The sequence below is a fragment of the Ranitomeya imitator genome, chromosome 6 (genome assembly GCF_032444005.1).
Source record: "Ranitomeya imitator isolate aRanImi1 chromosome 6, aRanImi1.pri, whole genome shotgun sequence".
Taxonomy (NCBI): Eukaryota; Metazoa; Chordata; class Amphibia; order Anura; family Dendrobatidae; genus Ranitomeya; species Ranitomeya imitator.
This window is the reverse complement of record NC_091287.1, coordinates 386,085,884-386,107,852: the sequence shown is the minus strand read 5'-3', so window position 1 is coordinate 386,107,852 and position 21,969 is coordinate 386,085,884.

Below are 21,969 nucleotides of genomic sequence, written 5' to 3'. Positions count from 1 at the left end.
ATGGATTATGGCGAAAAGTCGGGGATCGACCGAAACACGAAACCCAATGCAAAGTCAATGGGTAATTTTTTTCTCTCTCTCTCTCTCTCTCTCTCCCCTCCGTCCCTGAACAGAAAAGCTGGTGTTACACATTGCAAATCGCTACAGCGCACAAGCGACAAGATGGCGATAGGCGTCCACGCCCCTAAGACCTATGTCATCACTCTGCCCACGCTCCTTCATTGGCTGAAAAAATGGCGCCAAGCGTGTCATACGAAATGCAACTTTGGCGCAAAGATCGCCGACAGCATGGCCGATCCCACACTAGGATCGAGTCGGGTTTCATGAAACCCGACTTTGCCAAAAGTCGGCGACTTTTGAATTTGTCCGATCCGTTTCGCTCAAGCCTAGTAATGAGGCAACTCAATAATCATTTGACCAGAACAAAGAAAAAAAAGCCTGTTATGTAATGTTCGAAAGGGCATTCAGGGGCAATAAAATGCACATTGTATAAAAGAAGATCCGGTTATGGGGGTCAGAGGCTAGCCAAGGAATGTGTGCATGCGAACTAAAGCAAAACAGTTACCAGGTGCCATGATCAAAATGTAAACAGCATATATCACACTGTGCATGCACGGATATGTGCATAGCTTTGGCAGTGTATATGGGCGCCATATTGGAAAAAGTACCGTGATGCCTTGTTTTTTGCAGAACAAGCTGGCAGTTTTATATGTACCTTTTTGATTGCATAAGGTTTATTTTATTGCTTTTAATTCTGTTATTTGAGAGGTTTGAAAAGATAAAACGAACAACTGTTCCACAGTGCTAATATGGATGAAATATTCATACAACCAAATTTGCCAAATGACAAAAAGAACCCTTGTTTAAAGGACTCTGAATAAGGCTTAAGTTTTAATAAAGTATATTATTAATACATAAGAAGCTTTGTCAAACTACAAAAAGCACAAGTTTAATTGTTGATATAATATTCTAGTCTGTTAATTCTTTGCTATCTAAGAAACTAACTCTGTCTTTGTAAGTATAATATCGTCTTTGCCATGGCTGCTGTCCATAACATATTAGCTTTGGGGCAATTAGATTAGGTATATCTCACAAATGCACTCGCTATTAAAATTACTAGCTTACAGCCTCCCCAAGATGTTTCACCTACATGGTATCATCAAAGGAATTGATGTAATAGTATATACAGTCAGTGTCGGACTGGGGTGCCAAGGGCCCACCAGTAATACTGACTTTGGGGGCCCACTTGCATACAAATATTACACTACCCTCGTTCACAAATGTACCTATATCTCTATGTAATAATACATTGGGTAGTTTGATTAATGAATGATGAGATGTTACTTTTGTCTATATAGAATCAATTGAATTATGCCAAGTACTGCTCATACAGTGGGGTTGGGGGCCCAGATCTGCACAGGGGCCCATCGGGGGATTCCCCTGTTATCCTATGGGTCAGTCCGAGCCTGTAAGCAGTGGGGAAAATAAGTATTTGTTACACAGCTGATTTTACATGTTTGCCTACCTATAAATAATGGAGACGACTGCAATTTTTGGTATATACGCTTCAACTGTGAGAGACAAAATCTAAAACTTAAATCCGGAAAAATCACATTGTGTGGCTTTTGACATAAAGAATTTGCATTGTATTGCATGAAATAAGTATTTGATACAATAAAAAAAGAACCTTATATTTGGTACAGAAACCTATGTCTGCAATTACAGAGGTCAGACGTTTCTTCTAATACTTGTCCAAGCTTGCACACACTGCAGCAGGGATTTTGGCCCATTCCTTCATACAGATCTTCTCTAGATATTTCAGGTTTCAGGGCTGTCGCTGGGCAATATTGAGTTTCAGCTCCCTCCAAAGACTTTCTATTGGATTCAGGTCTGGAGACTGGCTAGGCCAGGGCTGGGTTAAGATATTTTGGTGCCCTAGGCAGATAATGCAAATGGTGTCCTCCTCCCCACAAGCAAAGGAATGGGTCAGAGACTAAGGTAACAAGACACCTAATGCACTTTTGCCCCATGGGTAACGTAAAAAGCTCCAATGACCACATCCACTTGAAAACTGTAGTTACCTTTATCAATTTCAAAATTAGATATAGAATCGTTCATTGATTGAGAACCATTTTACACAATATGAGGGACACATAGTGATATTCACCCCTGACGTTCTATATTTTATATTGTCAAACCCAAAGACAGTCATGGTAACTAATATAGCTTACCTATAATGGGGCCCAATTAGTTTACTTTAGGGTATCCAACAAATGCTGTAACCTTTAAATGAAATCAAAATGACCCCATTTTAGATAAAGGGATATGTATCATTGATTTTCTATCCATCATTCAACAAATACCACTTGTAACAATACTGATGGTTGATGACTATGATGAAATATTAATGTACTGATGGTGGCTCTGGTGATGTATTTATGGAGTCATAATGGTCTTAGTAATGTATTAACCACCAGAACCATCATCAGTATATAAATATGAAACCAATATCACCATCAGTGCATAAATAAAACACCCGAGCCATAATCAGTAAATAAATACATTAACAAAACCATCATTAGTGCATGAATATATTACTAGAACCACCATCATTACATGAATGGATCATCAGAACCACAATCAGTATACTCTTGGAGGCTGCAGGCCATATAGGAACCACAGGACTGATGATACGCAGGCAAAATCACATAAATGCATTTACATCCATGTACCTTATCTCTAATTGAGTCATTCCCTTTCTTTTTGTCTCCATCTTGTCCTGATGCCATGATGACATTTGACAACTGCAGCTCTTCTCTGCAGACTTTCCTCTTCTCTGGTCTTCTGCAGCACATCCCACTACGATACTGTCAAGAGCTCTGCTGCAGACTTACAGCAGGAGTCTGTGCACATGTTACAGAAGGACAGAGAGAGTAAGCAGCACTGCGGTGAGCTTACCTGCTGGAGTGCAGGACCTCAAAACACGTGACATCTGGGGGAGTGGACAGAGGTGGAGCCAGACGCCGAGTAATGGTGGTGACCAGGGAAGCCGGAGAGTAGTCTGAATGTGCCAAAGTCAAGCCAGGAGATCGATGAAGTACCAAAAAGGGGTGAGACGTAAGTGTGGTCGAGGCGTAACAAAAGGTCGGGAAGCCGAAGATAGTGGTGCAGTACAAACGGGGCAGACAGAAGGGAAGTTAGAGTACCAAGCCAAAGGTCAGAACCAGAAACAGAAAATTAGCACAGAGTCACAAGGCAAAGCACAGAACAACCAAGTCATACACAAGCAAGCAATCGGACAAAACAGTATGCAAGCACACTAGGGGGTCAGACACACAACCAAGACAGATGTATCACTGACAAGGAACTCCAGATGAAGGTGGGCAAATATAGCCCTCCCCAAACCAAAAAGAGGCTATACAAATTAACCCCGAGAAGACAGGGAAGGAACCCTGTCCACAACCATGACAGATGCCCTTAAAATAAAAGTGTAATTAAAATGCCCTCTGCACACAAACCAGTCCATATTGTACCCTAAATAAGCATCCTATGGTATATGACCTCCACATTTCTTGCCTCAATGACCTATAACCACCACACTGTCTGCCATTATCAGCTATAACCGCTACATTGTCCACCCTTATAAACCACAGCCTATACCATGGCAGTACCCTCTTCACTGTTTTCCCTTATACAATATACATCTACACACTGTACCCCCACTACGCTAACATCTTTCCATATTGTGCCCTCATTTAAGGTGGGCATCTCTCCATTCTGTGCCCCCTCTTCACATTATGCCCTCATACTGTATACTACACTGCTTTCTCCAAGCTGTATCCTCTTCTCACATGGTATCTTTTTTCATTTTGAAGGGCAGAATGGACAATGCTATTATAGTGTGTTGACCTCAAGATAAATTACTTTTATGTCTCTCTAGATTTCATGTTTTATTGGATCTGAGATGTCAGCTATGTGAAAAAGGCCCATTACATACCATAAAGTGAGCTAATCATCTTTGGCAATTATAGTTGTCTTCCTTTAATTTATAAATGATCTACTATATAATTGTCTAAGGGTCACTTCCGTCTGTCTGTCTGTCCTTCTGTCACGGTTATTCAGTCGCTGATTGGTCTCGGCAGCTGCCTGTCATGGCTGCCGCGACCAACCAGCGATGGGCACAGTCCGATTAGTCCCTCCCCTACTCCCCTGCACTCAGTACCCGGAGCCCGCTCCGTAATCCCCTCCACTCACCGCTCACACAGGGTTAATGGCAGCGGTAACGGCCCGTGGTGTAACGCACTCCGTTACCGCTGCTATTAACCTTGTGTGTCCCCAACTATTTACTATTGATGCTGCCTATGCAGCATCAATAGTAAAAATATGTCATGTTAAAAATAATAAAAAAGAACAAAAAACCTGCTATACTCACCATCCGCCGCCTTTCCCGCTCCTCGCCACACTCCCGGGACCGCTCCATTGCAAGCGACAGCTTCCGGTCCCAGGGCTGGTGTGCGACAAGGACCTGCCGTGATGTCACGGTCATGTGACCGCAACGTCATCATAGGTCCTGCTCACACCAGCCCTGGGACCGGAAGCTGCCGCTTGCAATGGAGCGGTCCCGGGAGCATGGCGAGGGGTGGGAAAGGCGGCGGATGGTGAGTATAGCAGACTTCAATGGGCCTTCAGAAGGTGAGTATATGTTTATTTTTTTTAAGTCTCTATACTACGTGGCTCTGTGCTGGGCAATTTACTACGTGGCTGGGCAATATACTACGTGACTGGGCAATATACTATGTGGCTGGACAATATACTCCGTCGCTGGGCAATATACAATGTGGCTGGGCAATATACTACGTGGCTCTGCTATATACTATGTGGCTGGGCAATATACTACGTGACTGGGCAATATACCGTACTACGTGGCTCTGCTATATACTATGTGGCTGGGCAATATACTACGTCGCTGGGCAATATACTACGTGACTGGGTAATATACTACGTCGCTGGCCAATATACTACGTTGCTGCTGGGCAATATACTACGTGGCTGGGCAATATACTACGTGACTGGGCAATATACTACATCGCTGGGCAATATACTACGTGGCTGGGCAATATACTACGTGACTGGGCAATATACTACGTGGCTGGGCAATATACTACGTGACTGGGTAATATACTATGTCGCTGGCCAATATACTACGTTGCTGCTGGGCAATATACTACGTGGCTGAGCAATATACTACGTGACTGGGCAATATACTACGTCACTGGGCAATATACTACGTGGCTGGACAATATACTACGTGACTGGGCAATATACTACGTGGCTGGGCAATATACTACGTGACTGGGTAATATACTACGTCGCTGGCCAATATACTACGTTGCTGCTGGGCAATATACTATGTGGCTGGGCAATATACTACGTGACTGGGCAATATACTACGTCGCTGGGCAATATACTACGTGGCTGGGCAATATACTACGTGACAGGGCAATATACTATGTTGCTGGCCAATATACTACGTGACTGGGCAATATACTACGTGGCTGGGCAATATACTATGTGGGCTGGGCAATATACTATGTGGACATGCATATTCTAGAATACCCGATGCGTTAGAATTGGGCCACCATCTAGTATTGCTATAAACACTATGGGCCCGATTCATCAAGACCGATGATGTTCATGCCAGTCTTAACAAAGACTGAAGTAAGATATGTGGTATAAGGATCATGGCTGTTAGTTATGAATTTAATGAGTAAGGTATGTCACAGCCCCATCCTGCCTCAGCCCCATCCTGCCTCAGCTCTGCCCATTTTGTCAATGCTAGGCACAAATGCAATGAAAATGCGAAAAGTTGCAAAATTTTACCTTAGCCTTGTGCTGCACCAGAATTTTCTTATTTTGATATATAAGTTGTTTTTTGGTATGCACCTGTTCAGACTAGTTCTCGTTGTTTCAGTTTTCCTGTTATTTTTATGCACCAGAATTTTGCCACTTTTCCTAGATTTTTATGCCATAATTCTTGCTTAAAAGCTTTGCTGAATTGGGCCCTATGGAGTGAAGGTCACTTGCAAATGTGCACATAGTAAGATACAGCAGATAAAGTGTTATGTGAAGTTTGCCCAATAAGCTCAGTGTCTTGGAAATGCAACAAGAGGTTGCTTTTTGTGAGGCAAGATCAACTAATGAGTGTTTGATAGATGCACTTATTGCTTACTGTTTAGTCAATTAGCAAAGTGCTATACAGGAAATTAATTATGAATTTGTTTATTATGTGGAGAGTATTTTAATTACAAATACTTCAATGTTTTTGTTAACCTTTTAAATACCAAAGTGTTTTAATTGTAAACGACCACGTAACAGTTTAGCGGATTTGCCATACCTTTGACACAAGAGCGGCAAATAATATTTTTGCTACTTTTTTTTTACAAAATGGGCTATTGACTAATGTTCATATTGATTTTATGGATATGATGGAGGTCTTGGAAGAACCAAAATATTGGCTGTATAAGTAATTTGTGGATTCAGATATAATTGCAATCAAATATATGGACAAATATGTCAGTGCCAAAAATTTAATTCTGACACAACTCTGCTGTGTATCAATTATAACTTAACAGTTTCTTCTACAGTGTATGCTCAAATGACCTCTTATGCACTGTGAAAAATGTAATGTGATTGAGTATCGCCCTCTGAAGATCCAGCCTTTACTATTTTTCGGAGATGGGCAGACCTCATCATAACTATAATCTGTTATGTTATAGTATTCTTATGAATATGATGCAAAGTTAATGACCGATGAGATCATGTGAGATAACATGAGAATTGCTTGATTTACTAAACTTTTTTTTTAGGATGCTAGAAATAATTACAAATCTTCAGTGTTTGGAAAATGATGTTATGCTTCTTCTTGATGTCATCCCTATAGCTGTGTTACTGTGCCTCTACTCCGATTTTTAATATTTAATTTTTGGCAATTACATTCCTTTACTTTTAATAGCGCTCTACGACAAATTTAATCTAATTTTCTGTTTTGCAGAACAGAAAAGTGTTATGTTTTAGGATACAAATTAAAGTTTCACACCATACCAAAGAAAAATTCAAAATGTAACATATAAAGCTGTGATGAATTTTCAATTTAAAAGGCAACATATCCTCTAAAAAGTTGCAGTTTGCTGAATATAATATGCTTTCTAGCAAATCAAAGTTCAAAAAAGTGGTTGGGAGTTTATACAATAAATAGCTTTTGCAAGTAAACCTAGTGTTGAGCCTTCATAATCCCTTTGTAAAGTCTAATATACATATGTAAGGGAGATTAACTGCCAGTACCCATACTCGCCTCCTTATAAAATTATGCTGAAATATGTTTGTTGTGAAACTTCATTGACATGCCAATGTGTGACTATGTTGCGATGCTTATACTTTATTGTTTGCAAAAATGCAAGCTGGAATGTGTAGGCAGTCTGCACTGCGGGAATGAAGAGCCTTGGGATTCAAAAACGATTTTATTAAAACCCACGTGTTTCTGCTCAAGACTGGTGTTAAAGGTAAGTGGCTGTTGTTGTTATACATCTGTCCCAGATCTAGGCTTTGCTTTCCAGGTGGCCTGGCATGTTCCCATTTGATCATCTGCCTGACCACAAATAAGGTCTACCAAGACAGACAACTGAGTCTTGGTATAAAGACTATTATTGTTTATATGTTCTGTCTCCCTGCAGATTTCAGCTCCTCTGCTACCTCCTTCCCGGTTTCCTGTATGCATGTAGTTACCAATTAATTGATTTCACCGAGGAGAGAGAGAACCCCACTGACTATGAGAGTTTACACACTACAGGCAAGAGAGAAGAGGACTTCAACTGATCACAAGAGCTTACACTCTGCAGGAGAAAGAGAACCCCACTGACCATAAGGTTATGTGCACATGTTGTGGGTTTGCCTGTGGAATTTTGTGCGCGGATTCTTCCTCTCTTGGCAGAAAATGCAGTTGAATATCTGCGCGAATTTGATGTGTTTTTGATACATTTTTGATGGGTATTTGATGTGGATTTTCATGCGGATATGTATGCGTTTTTGTAAGCTAAATAAAGATCTACTATTTAACAAAAAAAAAGAATTGTGATGTCATTTCTTTGTCCAACCTCTCCTTTAATATCATCCATTGAATACCATAATATCATCACATACCATGTTCAAATATGTTTACACACACAAAACAAATATAAGTGAATATCTATAGATAGATAGATAGATAGATAGATAGATAAGCCTGATGTTTAGTAATGAACATAATAAAATAGTGCAAAAAGAGTTAAATAAAGACACACACACACACAAAATCTGCGCTTAAACACAAGTATCTGTTTAATTAAAAAAAGGGAAAAAATGGTGAGGGCTCCTGTGCAATTTTCAAAACCAGAGAGGGAAAGCCTGGGAAGGGGGTAATACCCATGGAGCTTCCCAGGCTATTAATATCAGCTCACAGCTGTATATTTAGCATTTACTGGATATTAAAATAGTGGAGCCCCCCAAAAATGATGTGGGTCCCCTTATAATTAATAACCAGAAAAGGCTATGCAGACAGCTGCAGGCTGATGTTAATAGCCTAGGAAGGGGCCATGGATATTGGCCCCCTGGCTGCAAACATCAGCTCTTAGCCACTCCAGAAACAGCGCATAACTAAGATGTGCCAATTAGCCTCTCTCTTCCCACTTGCCCATTAGCGGTGGCAAGTGGGGTAATAGTTGTGGGGTTAATGTCACCTTTGTACTCTAAGGTGACATCAAGCCCGACTTATGCATTACTAATCCTATAGTTGTTATAGGTTAAATAAAAACACAGCCAGAATAAAGTATTTCAATGAAATAAAACACAACACAGTTTGCCATCTTTATTATCCAGCTAATCCATGCAATGCCCCTCGATCTCCTGTAATAAAAAATAATAATCCAACACAAATACTCCCTGTTCCAATGTAATCCATTTAATAACGAGTGTTCCATGATGATCTCCCCTGTAGAGCGGTCACATCTGGAGAAGTGACCGCTCTACAGGGGCCTCCGATGACACACTGACTGGAGATAATACTCCAGCAGTGTTGGTCACCAGAGTTTGTGCTTTCACTTTATGGCACTACTGCTGCGTGAGGACTTCAGGGATTAGCTATTTGATGAGTATGTGTACTGTATGTGTATATGTGCTTTTTTTGTTTTTTTTACTATTCAACACAGTAGCAAGAAGATGGGACTACTACTGTTCCATCATCGGCTAATGCTGTCACTGTTCTGTGTGACAGCAGACATATCTGGATGGGACTACTAGTCCCATCGGATGATGCCTGCCTACACACAGCCGCGCACACACCCGCAGACCCCTGCACACACACACAGATACACACAGACACCCGCAGACACACCCATCTTCACCACACACACAGTCTCTGCCAACACACTCTTCTTCCTCCCTATCTGAAGCATTTTTCCCTTGCACATACGCAGCAAATCCTCAAATCTTTTTACACCTGCAGTTTTGCTGCGGATTTGACTGACTCAATGGAAGTCAATGGGTGCAGAAACACTGCAGATCCGCAAAAAGAATTGACATGCTGCGGAAAATAAAACGCTGCTAATCCGCACGAATTTTTCCGCAGCACGTGCACACGAATTGTGGATTTTCTATTGACTAACATTGGTTGTGCACTACCGCAATTCCGCGCATCCAAAAACGCTGTGGATCCACATCAATATCTGGAACTTGTGCACATAGCCTAAGAGGTTGTACAGTGGCATAAAAAGTCTGGGCAACCCCGGTCAAAATTACTGTTATTGTGAACAATTAACTTGAAGATGAAATGATCTCCAAAAGGCCTAAAGTTAAAGATGACACATTTCCTTTGTATTTTAAGCAAAAACTATGCAGCTGAGAAAATCAGTATTTGATACACTGCAGATATTCAAAGTTTTCCCATCTACAAAGAATGGAGAAGTCTGTAATTTTTATTGTAGGTAAATTTCAACTGTGAGAGAGAATCTTAACAAAAATCCACAAAATCACATCGTATGATTTAAAAATAATGAATTTTCATTTTATTGTATCAATGTGAATACTTTTCTGCCCAATAATGACAAAAGTATTCTTGGAGTGATACCTTTATTGGCTAACCAGAAAAAAAATGTGTTTGCAAGCTTTCAGAGCAGAGAGGATCCTTTTTCAGACAGGATTATAAATGAATTAATAAGAAAAAGGCACAAAATTTAAGAGATATTATAGCAGGACATTTGTTCATGATGTGGGAAAGGTATTGCCTCCTACAAATAAGCCAAGGAAATCAAATTATGCATTTTGTTACAAATGGAGAGGGATTGGGTATGTTCTTCTTAGTTATCTGGAGTCCACCTCTCATGGCAGCCTGTTCCACTAATTAATCACCTTTAATGTCAAAATCGTTTTTCAAATATCTACGGTAATCTGTATCTTCTCCCTTTCAGTTTCATTCCAATGCTTCTTGTGATTCCTTGTGCAAATGAGAATAAGAATGATCCCTCTACACTGTGACATCCCTTCAGATATTTGTAGACAGCTATTAAGTCTCCTCTTAACCTTCTTTTTAGCAAGGTAAGCATTCCCAGAACCTTTATCGGTTCCTTGTAGTACATATTTTGCAGTCCGCTCACCGTCCTGGTAGCTCTTTTCTAAACCTGCTCCAGTTTTTCAATGTAATTTTTAAAATGTGGTGCCCAGAACTGCACACAGTTTTCCAGATAAGGCCTGGCAAAGGTAGAGTAAAAGTGGGTAATTACTTCATGCAATCTAGACTCTAGATTCCTCCTAATACATCCTAAAACTGTGTTTGCTGCTGCATCACACTGTTGAATAATGTGCAGTCTGTGATCTATTAGTATACCGAGTTTCTTTCACATGTCCTGTTGCTTAGCTCTATTCCTCCCATTCTGTAAATATAATTTTTGTTTTTCTTGCCCAAATGTAGAATTTTGCATTTCTCCCTGTTGAATACCATTCTTTTAGTCACTGTCCCTTGTTCAAGCTTATCTAGATCCTTCTGAATCCTTTCATATGTCTTCTCTAGTCTTAGCTTTCCCTCCTAGCTTTTCATCGTCTTCAAATTTTATTAGTTTACCTTCAGTTCCCTTATCTAGATCATTTATAAAAATGTTGAACACCACTGGGGCCAGGACAGAGCCTTGTAGTACTCCACTTAAAACACTCTTCCAATTGGATATGCATCCATTTATCACCACTCTTAGAGTAGGATCATTGAGCCACTTATCAATCCACCTAACCGTAGCCTTGTCAATCTGATACAATAGAATAACAGAACTTAATATTTGGAACAGAAACCATTGTTTGCAATTGCAGAGGTCAGGTGTTTTCTGTAGCTCTTGACCAAGTTTGCACACACTGCAGCACTTCTCCACTCAGATCTTCTCCAGAAGTTTTGTGGCTGTGGCTGGGCAACATTGAGTTTCAGCTTCTCCAAAGATTTTCTTTTGGGTTCAGGCCTGGAGGCTGGCTAAGCCACTGCAGGATCTTAAAATGCTTCTTAAAGAGACACTCCTTTGTTGCCCTGACTGTGTGTTTTGAGTCAATGTCCCAGTCACGAACCATCTTCAGTGCTCTTACTGAGGGAAGGAGGTTGTTGGACAAAATCTTCTCATCCATCCTCTTTTCAATATGGTGCAGTCCTCCTTCCCCTTTTTCAGAAAAGCACCCCCAATGTATGATGTTTGCCCCCACCATGTTTCACGGTTGGGATGTATTCTTGGGGTTGTACTCATCCCTCTTCTTCCTCAAAACACGGCGAGTGGAGTTGATACCAAGAAGTTCTATTCTCATCTGACCGCATCACCTTCTCCCATGCCTCCTCTGGATCAACCAGATGGTCACTGGCGAACTTCAAATGAGTCCAGATATGTACTCGCGTGAGTAGGGGGAACTTGCATGTCCTGCAGAAATTTAATCCATGACAGCGTAGTGTGTTACTAATGGTAATGTTTGAAACTGTGGGCCCCAGCTCTCTTCAGGTCATTGACCAGGTTGTTCTATGTAGTTATGGGCTGATTCCTGACCTTTCTCAGAATCATCCTTACCCCATGACATGAGGCAAAATTTTGCATGGAGCCTCAGATCATAGAAAATTTACTTAAATCTTGTATTTCTTCCATTTTCTAATAGTTGCTCTAACAGTTGTGGACTTCTTACCAAGCTGCTCACCTATTGTCCTGAAGGCTATCCCAGCCTTGTGCAGGTCTATAATTGGTCCCTGGTGTCCTTAGATAGCTCTTTCGTCTTGGCCATGGTGGAGAGGTTAGAGTGTGATTGATTGTGTTTGTGGAGGGGTATAATTTAAACAGGTAATGAGTTCAAACAGGTGCAATCAATTGAGGTAAAGTGTGCAGGAAGTAGGGCTTCTTAAAAAAAAACCTTACAAGTCTCTGAGAGCCAGAATTCTTATTTCATGCAATACAATGCAATTTAATTATTTAAAAGTTATAAAATGTGATTTTCTAGTTTTTATTTTTAGATTCTGTCTCTCACAATTGAAGTGTACCTACGATAAACATTACAGACCTCTCCATTTTGTGCAGGTGGGAAAACTTGCAAAATCAGCACTGTATCAAATACTAATTTTCCCCACTGTATATTTTTATATATATTCATATCATTCATTTTAAAACTTACAAAGAGAAAAATAGACAGATGCAAAAGTTTGGCCACCCTTGGTGATGTATGCTCTTAAATAGCTTTGGCCAAGGTTTAACACTAGGACTACTGGACTCGTGACCCCGCCTAGAACTACTGAAAGGAGTCATTTTGACTCCTTGCTTGTTTTCGTTTATTTTTAGAGTTTCATTTGTGGTTATTTATTAATAATTATATTTTTTGTAATGTATTATTATTGTGAGATCCAACATTAATGCATTTGATTGTTTTTTTTCTGCTTTTCTTATTTTTCTACAGAAAATAACAATAATTATAATAGACGTTTTTCAAACATTTTTTTTTATTCAAGTGCACACATATAAACAACAAATGAAGAACAAAAAGCAGAGAAAATGTAGGTGGAGGAGCATAAAAATGAAAATATGGCGCAGAATTCACCTTCTAAACATTTGGTGTTTCGCATTTTAGGCATTGCCTTTGATTTATGGCAGTACATTGCCCACACAAAGACTTACCACAAGTCTTACAATTGCCGACAGATCTATTTTTCTTGCACTTTTCTTTGATCTGGCAAAATTTTGTTTGAACCATCACTTCTGAACATGTAGAAACTTGGGACGTGGAACCCTTTTCCCTATCTGTGACATAAGGACCACTCAACTCTCTCACAAGCGTTTGCAAAAATGCCTTGCGTGACATTTTTTGGTGGGTAATCTCCTTGAATATTATACATGCATTTATACCCGCAAAGTCTAAGGCATTTTCAAATGCATGAACAGGCCATCTCCTTGTGGATGTTCGTGTGGTATATTTTCGTGCCATCTGATCCACTACATCTACTCCATATTTTGTTTCATTGTAAAACTTTACCGTTTCTGGAGTTTTTTTAGCGGAATCAGACGCAACAACAACATCTGGATGGACGGAACTCAAAATGACAACATTTTTGTTGGGCTTTCCTTGATATACTGTAAGTGTAAAATTGTCTTCATTTCTAAACACTTTAGTGTTTAGTGATTTTATTTCTTTAGGCACTTCTCGCCTTATCTTATTCAGTATCCCCACGATGGTTGTTCCTTTGCTTTTTAGCTGTTTAGCTAATTTTAATGAAGTGAAATAATTATCGGTTGTAACATTGTGACCTTTTTTCAAAAACGGGTCCAATAACTTCATTACCACATGGTCAGCTAAACGGTCCTCAGCACAGCGTGTGTCATCTTTGCCTAGATAAGGGAAGCCATTTGCCAGATATTTGCTCTCCTTATCAACAGCTAGCCAATATTTGTGGCCTTATTTATCTGGTTTGGAAGGCATGTACTGCGTGAATGGACACCTAGTTTTGCTTGGGAAAAGTTGCTCATCCACCGTTATGTATGGGCCAGGTTTGTAACACGCAATACAATTTTCAATAAACCTGTCCCACACAGTAGAAAATAGAGCAAACTTGTCCGTTTGCAGTCTCTCCGATCGAGTAGATTTCTCATCAAATCTGAGAAACCTCATAATTTCAACAAAGCGGTCCCTAGACATTGTCGCTTTGCAAAACGGTATTCCCCAGTCATTACACCAAATACTGCTAATCGAGTGACGGTTCGTGCCAGATATTCCACGAGCATAGAATATCGCAATGAATGCATCTAGCTCCTCATCAGATAGAGTAAACTGTAAATTATTGTTCCTGCATGCTTCTGCAAGCGTACAGTTCTTTATATGTGTCAATATATATGAATCAAAAAATAAACGCCATGCGCTCAAAGGACTATCGATAATGATATTTCTTCTGGCGTATCCTGTAGGGCCAGGTGCTTCTCGAAGAATATTTTGGCTGTCACGCCTACCAGGCAAGTGTTGTCCAATTTCAACAGGTTTCCATTGAATACCATCCGCTGAAACTAGTATTCCTTCAGATTCGCCTTCTCTGGTGTTTGTTGTTGCATTACCTTCGCCGCCATCGTTATCTGTTGTTCTTTCATTTCTGGGACGTTTTGCTGATTTTTTCTGTCCACGACCAGGAGGATGGTCACGAGGCAACATAACTGCATGAGCCCGATCCCCAGTTGATGTGCTTGGAATATCTGGAAAAAAGTTGATGAATATTTAGAATTTTTGTTTTGTAAGGGTCCGTGCACACTGGCTGGATTAGCGGCGGAATATCCGACCGGATATTCTCACCACAATCCGGCCCGTACCTGCCCGCTCAGGTACAGAGCGGAGTTTCATACCTGAAGCTCCGCTCCGAACCCCGGGCTGGAGCCGCTGTCTGGGACGGAGCCGTGCTCGCGTGTAAGCAAGCGCTGCTCTGTCCCTGACAGCGGCTCCAGCCCGGGGTTCGGAGCGGAGCTTCAGGCATGAGCGGGCAGGTACGGCCTGTATTGCGGCAAGAATATCCAGATGGCTATTCAGCCAGAATTCTGCTAGTGTGCACAGGCCCTAACTCAGTGTGTGGAAAAACAAATAAATACACATAACTACTTACCTTCTGGATTTGTTCCTTCTGAGTCTTCAGATTCACTTGATATGTTCTGAGGAATGAAATCTTCATCACTGTCAGAATCAAATACATGTTCCTGCAATTCGGATTCCGATTCATCCTCCGGTATGGATTGCAAAGTAGCCAGAATATCCTGAGGCTTTATCAAACGTCTTCTCTCCATATTCCTCACAAATTCCATAATTCTATATAGTTCCCTGCTGAAAAATAGAAATGAAATGAAAACTAAAAGAAATAATAACTGTTCTGCCACCTTCAAAAGTAGGTGGGCTGAATCAGTTGACAGACAGCTAAACTATTTCATAACAATTCATACCTGTATGAGTCTTCAGAGCTCGTATGTCTGCGTCTGTTCTCTTTGTCTCTTCAGCTGAACTGAAAGTAAAGTTACTATCCAGAATACTGTCTCCTGCTAGGACCTTAGAAAAACACCACCCTTCATTAGCATAAGATAAGAGCCTAGAGTAAACAAGCTATTTTGTTCAGCATTACACAGTAATACAAGCAGGTAAAACACAAGGAAAATGTGAAAAGTTGACATGTAAATTGAACTACATGTATATGAACATCAGGGTAAATAAGACAGAGTGAAAAAATTATGCACAAAACTTTATAGCAACATTTAGTGACAAAAGGACCTCAAAATATAGTAGGGAGTCAAAATGACTCCCTTCAGTAGTTCTTGGTAAATTTTGAAAAAAACGCGCAAATTTTTTACCAAAATTATTTATTCTCACAAAATCTTTTTTCACATCATATTTGAGGAAAAGTCACCGAGTTTCAAGCCGGAATTCTGAAAAATGTAGTCACAGAAGAGAAATAAAAAACGAAAGGAGTCAAAATGACTCCATCAGTAGTTCTAGTGACCTTAGTTAGCCTGTTAGGGTTATGCCTTGTTCACTATCATCAGTAGTAGTTATGAAACTCGACCCTCAAAAGGATATGTTGCAAAACAAGGTGAATTTATTTACAGTCTGTGAATCAACAGTTAGTTGAATGTGCAAATTTCATAGTCATGAAAATACGTAAAAATCTTTAAATGAGAAGCTGTGTCCAAACTTATGGTCTTTACTGTATGTCTGCGCTGGGGTATGGTGGCTGACAGCTACAGTTAGGAAGCTGCAAGGCATCATGGTGAGGCCTGAGTTGCAATGCAAAATTATGTTAGCATGGTCCCTGATGCTTTATCAGAGTAGGAAATGGTGTCGGGCAAGTTTTTTTAAATTTTTTTCAAACCACGAATCAAATCTCAACATTTTTTAATTCACGTAAAATCGCAAATTTCTGGAAATTTGATGCTTACTCAATCCATTAATTTCTAACGTTAATTAAATAAATTAACATTTAAGCAAAAATAAAGGTAGGGAGCACCTCAACATCTAGTATATTTGTCAGCCTTAACCATTTTATATGGATAGCCTAATGGCAAAACAAAAGCAATAATGCCTGTTTGGTCATGTCTAAAAATATGCTCATTGCTAATATTTTGAGAAGATCTTTTAGCTGAACACTCTAAACTATATATTATAAGTTAATTCTTAGATTATAGATATTTTTGTCACTTAATTTCTAAAGGCAATTTTAATTTTGGTGTCTTTAGGAATTAGCCAATGTATTCGAATACATAGTTATATTTTTAGGCAGCTTAAAACTGGTACAATGTATTTTAATCTCTTCAGCTCTCAATTTATAGACTAAACAGCAAAAAAAAACATTAGCCACATATCACCATTTCCCACCACGGTCACTGAGACCACAATGAATCAACAGTCATATTTACGATTGACAGATTTATTACAATCATTTTTAACCACTTGGACAGAACATTGCATGTTCCACTGCCATCAAATGATGTCCTCTCAACTGTTATAAATTACTGTAAGAATTGAGGCATAACTTTTGTGCATCAAATGTCTGCAGGCTATATAGCTCATTTAGGGTAACCAGATATAAGCAGGTCAGTCACAACACATATCGTCGTTAAATGCTGACAGATGCAAACGTGGAAATGCATTTGTGTTGGATTCAGTACATTACTGACCCCTAACTTTCCCTTATTATTTCAAAGGATTGATGCACAGTCGATTTCGACTGTTTTGTAAGTGATTGCTCAAAACTATATCATAAAGAGCAAGGTGAATGTCTCTACAGAACCGTGTACTATAAATGACTCTACATTTCAATTTCACCCTGAACGTCCTTCTATTATTTTAACCTAGACATTTAACCTCGCAAAATGAAGGCATTAAAGTGAAGAAAACAAGAGCTCTATCTGTACGTTCTTGAAAATATCCGAGGTGTTAAGAAAGATTTATGCTATATTATTATCAATTACACTGATTTCTACAAATATACAGAAAAACTAGAATGCTTCAATGTGATTGCACCTATTAGATAATGCTGGCAATTGGAAATAGCCATTATGCAAATATTCTGCTCTCAAATTAATAATGCGTTCTGTCTTGTATGACCTGAGCATCACATAATTATTGTCTGTGCTATCATGCACACATAAGTTGTTACAGAGGTTCTTTTTTGTGTTATTTGAAAGGAGGTGTCAATCATCTTAGAACCTCATGATTTCTTCACTGTAAAGTCTAACTCGTTGTTTGCTTTTACTTTTTCGAGATTACAATAAAAAGACAGCCAAATTGCTGGTTTCAAGAAAATTCTCGTCTTCACTCATCTGTTTCATTTGAAAAAGCATTTGTAAGTGCTGATTTGGACAATGGTGACCTTTTATACAATGTACATACGTTTTTCAGCTTCAAATACAGATATTAGAGATGAGAAAATGTAATTGAGTGGAATGAAATTCTCCTACATTTGACAAAAACTTTCATGTTTCAGAAGGTGGATTTTTTGCAATTCACTCAATTGCAAATTCAGCAAAACGGTGGCCAGCTGCAGATACTATTTTGCTGAACAGCAGATCCAAAGGCAAATAGTTAAAACGGTAATCCTGACCTCACCGCTCACCGTCGTTTCTGCAGCCTGCTATCTCCGCAGATCACTTTCTGGTCATCTAGGTCTCTTATTTTTCCTTTCCCCCATTTTGTGCATTGTTTTTGGCCTCTTGATTCCAAGTACTTGTGTATAGCTCAAGCAGGTCTCTGATGTAACTATTAGGGTTGAGCGAAACGGGTCGAAAATTTTCAAAAGTCGCCGACTTTTGGCAAGGTCGGGTTTCATGAAACCCGACCCGACCCCTGTGTGGGGTCGGCCATGAAGTTGGCGATCTTTTGAATCTAGAATCGGAATTCCGATACCGATTCCCGATATGTTTAAGATATCGGGAATTGGTATCGGAATTCAGATTTAAGTGTAAAATAAAGAATTAAAATAAAAAATATTGCAATACTTACCCTCTGACGCGCCCTGGTACTAACCGGGAACCTTCCTTCCTTAGAATCAGCCTTCCAGGACCTTGCAGTGACGTCGCGGTGACGTCGCGGCTTGTGATTGGCCGTGCGGCCGCCCATGTGACCGCTCTCGCGACCAATCACAAGCCGCGACGTCACCGCGACGTCACCGAAGGTCCTGGAAGGGCTGATTCTTAGGAAGGAAGGCTGTCGGAAAGAAGCAGGGTGCGTCCGAGGGTGAGTATATACCTAATAGGAATATACTCACCCTCGGACGCGCCCTGCTTCTTTCTGGCAGCCTTCCTTCCTAAGAATCAGCCCTTCCAGGACCTTCGGTGACGTCGCGGTGACGTCACGGCTTGTGATTGGTCGCGCGAGCGATCACATGGGTGGCCGCGCGGCCAATCACAAGCCGCGACGTCACCGCGACGTCACCACAAGGTCCTGGAAGGCTGATTCTAAGGAAGGAAGGTTCCAGGTTAGTACCAGGGCGCGTCAGAGGGTAAGTATTGCGATATTTTTTATTTTAATTCTTTATTTTACACTAAAATATGGATCGCAGGGCCTGAAGGAGAGTTTCCGCTCCTTCAGACCCTGGGAACCATGGAAACCCAATGCACTGCATTGGGTTTCAGGTTTCGGCCGACCCCGACCCCGACTTTTTTATAGGATCGGCCGATTTCACTCGACCCGACTTTTGAAAAAGTCAGGTTTCGTGAAACCCGACCCGATCCTATAAAAGTAAAGGTCGCTCAACCCTAGTAACTATATATCATGTTGTCATGGCGGACCTGTGACATCATGATATGCATTATCTGAATGATGTCATGGCAATCAGTGATGTCTGAGGCTTGGTTGAGACAGAAGCAAGAGCCTGGAGTAAATAAGCCAAAGCAGATGCGCATGACAGGGAAAGGGGGAAAAATGAGACACAGATGACCAGACAGCAGGCTGCAGGGACAGCCGTACAGGTGAGCAATGATGTGAGCATTTTTTTTCCATCTTAGATTTATTATGCAGGTGGAGCGCCCCAGCCAAGGTCTAGGGGTACTCGGTACCATATCCAGTCATCATTAAAGGGGGGGTCACGGTGGCAGTGACCCGGTCCGTGGACCTGGGCATCAAAATTAAAGGAAAGGTCTTTAAAGGGGTTTTTAGGAATACGAATGTTCATGACGCCACTTGTGGTATTCGGTCAGGGATGACCAGCGCTGCTTAAAGGAGTCCACTGGGGTGATGTTATGGCAGCTGGGATTGTATGGCTTCCCACAGGTGAAACTGGGTCCCCAGGGCTCCCGGTGTAGTAGATAAAGATGGTGTAGTAGGAAACAGAGGACACAAGGTTGCAGTCTCTTTCTCTCTTTATTGGTGTAAAGCAGCCACAGTCCAGGGCACCGGATCACAGGTACTGGTATGGTCTGGTTGGCTTAGAAGTGACTCAGGAATCCCCCTAGCCAGGTGGGGTTGGAAGCCTTCCCTTCTCTGCTATGTTGTAGTCCCTTGCTGCCTTAGGCCTCACACAAGGTCCTCACATTCCCTCTGTCTTTTTTGCTGGTAGGACACTACCTGCATGGCAGGTAACTTGAGCCTTTTTACAGGGTCTCTCAGGATGACTCCAGGCTCTATCTGTTACTGTGCTTTCAGGTGTTAATAGTGGACAGGGAACCTGCAATGTCCTGTCTGTCGGTTTCTGCCGTGGGGCATAGAGTTACCCCCACAACCTCGGTTTTCCGGCTATCAGAATTCTGTGCTTCAGCGTGGAGGAAGCTCCGTTGCAGCTTCACTCCAGCCCTTTACTCTCCTGTGCTTCTCTTCCCTGTCAGTCTCCGACAGACTGCTCTGCTTTCCTCTTTCCTTCCCAAGGAGCTGCAAAATCACTTGTCTGCACGGCCCCAGCTTTTCTTTCTCAGACTCTCTGTCTGCTTCCACTCTGCTCTGTCCCTCTGACAGACTGACTCCTCACAGACTCCTCTCACTGACTGAACTAACTACTTCTCCAGGCCAGAATATATATCTAGAGAAGTTCCCCTGAATCCGGGTCTTGAGCTCCCCCTTCTGGCCTGGAGTCAAACAGTGTTGTATGTGCTGAATACCTGTTAAAGGGATCCTTCCTCGCTTACAATCATGGCATCACTCTCCCCGTGAGGAAAGCAATACCACTGTAACAACCAGTTACCTGGGGTCTACATAGGGGTTTGAAGGGAATGCATTTGCTTGGATAATACTTTGATGCAAATGTACAATAAACTTTGACAACAGAAAAACATTCCCGGATTTGAATACTTTGATAATAAATAGTGATGAGCGAGCATGCTCGGAAGTGCTCGCTGCTCGTCCGTGCATCGCAGTTCTCGTGATGCCCGACGAGCGGCAAGCATTTCTGGGGTTGCTTGGTGGGAAATTGGTCCCCGTCCTGCATGTTTGGTGCTCTTTAGAGCGCCAATCAATATGCAGGGATTGTCTGCCACACACACTGTAATGCCGCAGCCATGTTGGTTGTGGTATTACAGTAATTGGCTGGCCGCACGGCATCATCAGGTCTACATCAGACCTGGCGCCGCCCAGCTCGTCACAGTCAGCTCTAGACTTAGGCAGTGTAGGGATAGTGTGAGGAATCTCTGGAAAATAGGTGGACCCTCTGGACCGTGACGACGATCCCCTCATGGACGAGCTGACCAGGTAGACCACCTTATACAGGGAGCGGTAGGGGCAGGAGCGTGAGGGACTATCGCCATAAAAGCTGGAGGACCAAGGAGGAATAGAGAGAGGAAAATGGAGACAAAGGGCCGGAGAAGCGAAACAGAACCTGAACCCGGCGGGAAGGCAAGGACACAGGATGGACGGAATTCCGCAGGGATTCAGAACGAAAGAGAACTATGGAAACACAGGAATAACAGGAATTCTAGGACTGAAGGGAGACTGGGACTTGCGGGGACACGGTACCTGTAGAGATACAAGGACAGCTGGACCACAGGGACTGAAACGAGACTGGGACCGCAGGGACATGGAACCAGAAGGGACACAGAGACTGCAGGAACACAGAGGCTGAAATGATACTGGAACTGCAGGTACACAGGAACTGTGGAGAAACAAAGAACAGGATCAGGGAATGAGACGATGCACAAGAATACGTACGACCAAGAGCACTTGCAAAACACAAGTGATCATCAGGCACAGGGGTGATGAGCAGACAGGAAGAAATAATAGCGCTAAGACTTACTTCCAGGTGGAGAGAGTCCTCCAAGACCATAGAGAGGACAGGGAAGGAAGCGCTTGCTTAGAAGGACCTAGAGGTACGCACGCGCAGAACGGAACACGGCATGCGCGCGCACCCGACGATCAGCTGAAACCAGGAGCGAGCGCTGGAGGGAGGACACCGCAGCAGCAGAGCTGCGCCGGGATGCCGAGGACACATAAGTATAGCAG